This window comes from Phyllobates terribilis, unplaced genomic scaffold (assembly GCF_046119375.1).
Source record: "Phyllobates terribilis strain yellow unplaced genomic scaffold, ASM4611937v1 Scaffold_103__1_contigs__length_5881359, whole genome shotgun sequence".
NCBI classification, from domain to species: domain Eukaryota; kingdom Metazoa; phylum Chordata; class Amphibia; order Anura; family Dendrobatidae; genus Phyllobates; species Phyllobates terribilis.
In genome coordinates, this window is record NW_027362863.1 from 3735260 (window position 1) to 3739600 (window position 4341).

Consider the following 4341-nt stretch of genomic DNA (forward strand, 5'->3'; position numbering starts at 1 on the left):
TCACCAGACCACATATTACCACAACATAGTGACCGAATAATACCACACAGAAGGGAGAAAAACTGCCACACCATGACCAGACCACATATTACCACCACATTACTAATATTACCACCACATTACTAATATTACCATAAGTGTCATTATACACGGGAGCTCTATACATGGTATGTATAATGTAAGTGTCCAGGTAATCTAGTGATCACCAGTGACATTATACACAGGAGCTCTGTATATAGTGTCAGTGTACAGGTAATACAGTGATCACCAGTGACATTATACACAGGAGCTCTGTATATAGTGTACAGGTAATACAGGGATCACCAGTGACATTATACACAGGAGCTCTGTATATAGTGTACAGGTAATACAGGGATCACCAGTGACATTATACACAGGAGCTCCGTATATATTGTCAGTGTACAGGTAATACAGTGATCACCAGTGACATTATACACAGGAGCTCTGTATATAGTGTACAGGTAATACAGGGATCACCAGTGACATTATACACAGGAGCTCTGTATATAGTGTACAGGTAATACAGGGATCACCAGTGACATTATACACAGGAGCTCTGTATATATTGTCAGTGTACAGGTAATACAGTGATCACCAGTGACATTATACACAGGAGCTCTGTATATAGTGTCAGTGTACAGGTAATACAGTGATCACCAGTGACATTATACACAGGAGCTCTGTATATAGTGTACAGGTAATACAGTGATCACCAGTGACATTATACACAGGAGCCCGGTACATAGTATATAGTGTAAGTGTACATGTAATGCACTGACTCACTGGTGACGTCTCTAGGTGAAGTCCTTCAGCTACGCTTTTCTCCTTCATCCAGCACAGACCGCCATCACGTCTTCCAGCCAGGACTCGTCTCTGCATAAAATAACACAGTTATCTAGAGCACATTCCCCAACTTCTACATTACGCAGCTGAATACAGACGTGCATCCACCATCAATATATGGTTAGTTATTATGCAACCTACCATTCCAAATATAAATTGTAATCCACCACGGTGCCCCCATTAACTGTAAATAGGCACTTAATATATAATTTAATTAGAACCTCTACTCTATACTTCCTGCTCCCTGCATTCATTATTTACATGCACCCCCTGCCCCAATTCATTATATCATGTCCGTGCTCTCCCCACCCCATCGTCATTTATCATTTACTCTCCCCCACCCCACATTCATTATGTGCAGCTCATTATCCCCCTACTCCCAATTCCCCCATGTGCAGCTCATTTTCTCCCAATTCCCCCATGTGCAGCTCTCATCCCCCCATGAGCAGCTCTCACCACCCCCCATGTGCACATCTCTCATCCCCCTCCCCCACATGTGCCCCTCTCTCATCCCCCTCCCCCACATGTGCCCCTCTCTCATCCCCCTCCCCCACATGTGCCCCTCTCTCATCCCCCCCATGTGCAGCTCTCACCACCCCCCCATGTGCCCCTCTCTCATCCCCCTCCCCCACATGTGCCCCTCTCTCATCCCCCTCCCCCCATGTGCCCCTCTCTCATCCCCCCCATGTGCATCTCTCATCCCCCCATGTGCATCTCTCATCCCCCCATGTGCATCTCTCATCCCCCCCATGTGCATCTCTCATCCCCCCATGTGCATCTCTCATCCCCCCCATGTGCATCTCTCATCCCCCCACATGTGCACATCTCTCATCCCCCTCCCCCACATGTGCACCTCTCTCATCCCCCCATGTGCATCTCTTATCCCCCTCCCCCATGTGCATCTCTTATCTCCCCCCATGTGCATCTCTTATCCCCCCCCATGTGCATCTCTTATCTCCCCCCATGTGCACCTCTCTCATCCCCCCCACCCCATGTGCATCTTTTATCATCTCCCCCCCACGTGCACCTCTCTCATCCCCCTCCCCCCACGTGCACCTCTCTCATCCCCCTCCCCCCACATGTGCACCTCTCTCATCCCCCTCCCCCCACATGTGCACCTCTCTCATCCCCCCCACCCCATGTGCATCTTTTATCATCTCCCCCCCCCCCCATGTGCATCTCTTATCACACACACACACACACACACACACACACACACACACACCTCCCATTCCCCCCACTCCTAGTAAATTGTATTTTGAAAAAAACAAAACTTGTTATACTTACCCCCATGCGATCCCTGGAGAATCCTGGCGCTCGTCCAAATCGCTGACACCAGGTTCTCCTGACTTCCGGCCATGTGACGGCGCCGTCACATGACCGGAAATCAGGGGAATCATGAAGGAGCTGCCGCAGGAGCGCAGCGCAGCGCTGAGATGTCCCGGACCCGGCGCTTAGCATGGGGCCGGGGGCCCCATGAGGAGAGAGACTAACAAGAGGGGTCCCCCAACGGGGCTCCAAAGGGGCCCCTACCGGCTGGGCCCCACACTGGAGTCAGGGCAGACATGCCCTGATGGCGGCCCTGCTGGAGGCTGGAGGGGCCCCCTCTCCCTCGGGGCCCCCGTTCAATGAACCGGCTGCACGGGCGGTAGTTCCGCCCCTGACTCTCCCCATCCTCCTATCACATCTGCCCTGAGGCCCAGCTCCGCCTGTGGGGAGTTATAACACCTCAAGCTGCCTTAACATCCAGCCTCAGAGGTCTGCTAGCAGCGCTGGTGGCGCATCACCAGGCACCGCAGGTGGCGTAGTCATAATAACACCACTTGTTACACCAACACCGAATGCCCTTCATTTTTAATGTGACGGCCCTGGGCACGGAACGGGTCCGGTCCACGACTACATCCCCCTAACATCTGACCTGGCTCCGAGTACCCCCACCATCTTCCCAGGGCAGGGCTGTGAGCGTCACACTTGAATTTCACATGAATATGGATTATCCGCTACTAGGTTTTTTTCTATCAGGCTGGGGTTTGGATGAATCTCTTGTGGATTTTCTTATGATTCTTTTTGAATATGTAGCGTCGGCGCCTCTACCTCCTGCTGGGCAGAGATGCCGATCCCCTCACCGCCGCGGTCCTGGTCCGACGTCCTCCTGCTCCCCTCCTACGTCAGCCCGGGGTGCGCGCACCGTGCGCAGTTCCCCGGGCACTGTGCTCAGGGCGCGCATGCACTCCCTCCCTCTTAAAGGGGCCGTGCGCGCCGCCCTAAAGAGTCCCAGGCCAAAGGCCGGAGGACTTCCCCTATATAAGGCACCTCCTCCAAAATGGAGGTGCCTGTGCAAGATTGTTGTTTGTGTGCTTACACTCTCCTCAGTCCTCAAGTCCCAGTGCCCGCCAGCCTGTCTATCAGCTGTGCCCGCCTGTCTGTCTACTGGCTGTGCTCATCTGCTGTGCCTGTCAGCTTCAGCCATCAGTCCCGTGGGAGTCGCCTGCTCTCACAATGTCGGTCCCAGAGTGGCACCTGGTTCACCTTCACGATCCCTCCTTGGTTCACGAAGTCGACTAAGCCACCATGTGGCCAGGGTCGGTCCGGGTATGCACTTAGTTACGCCCCTCTCATCCCTCCTTGCATCACAGCACAGAGGTTCCACCACCTGGATCCGTAACAGTTTGCACAGGCCATGGAATCCGGTGGCTCCCAGGCTCCTTTGCTCTCAGACCTGTACCAAGAGGTCTCTCGCCAGAGATCCCAACAGGATACTATCATGTCCTATCTGCGGACAGTCAACTCCAGCCTGGACGTGCTGTCCACCCCGACTGTGTCCGCCTCTAACCAAGCAACCCAGTGGCGCTGTGGCACCCAGCTTAGGACCCCGGCTATCTGCTCCTCCACGTTTCGGTGGTGACCCCGCCCTATGTCGGGGCTTCATAAATCAGTGCTTTCTGCACTTTGAGGCTCTGGTGTCCACTTTTTGGGAGGGCCTTTCCGGATGGAGCAAGGATGAGCTAGCCGGTCATGACATACCTCCCTCTCTAGACGACCTGGTGTCATTAGCTACCCAAATTGACATCCGTTTTCAGGAGCGTTCTAAGGAGACGACCAGGGAGAAAAGACCCCTGCGTCTCGCACCAACCTTCCAAAGGCCAGTCTCGCAACCAGCATTCCCCCCGATGTCCTCTCCAGAGTCTATGCAAATAGACCAAGTTAAGACGGTCAAGTCTCGCCAGGAGATCCACCTCGCCGAGGGGAGTTGCTTCTACTGTGGCAGTATAGAGCATCAAATCTGCTCCTGTCTGGGACCGTTTGGAGAGGTCGCCCTAGGCAAAAGTTCTTCCTCTCAGTCCTTGACTCTGTCTGTCTCAGTTACCAGTGATAAGACCCGCTTCTTCGAGACTGCCTATCTGGATTCCAGAGCCGCTGGGAATCTCATTCAACAGGCCGTTGTGGAGCGTTATCAGATTCCTACCATACGTCTGG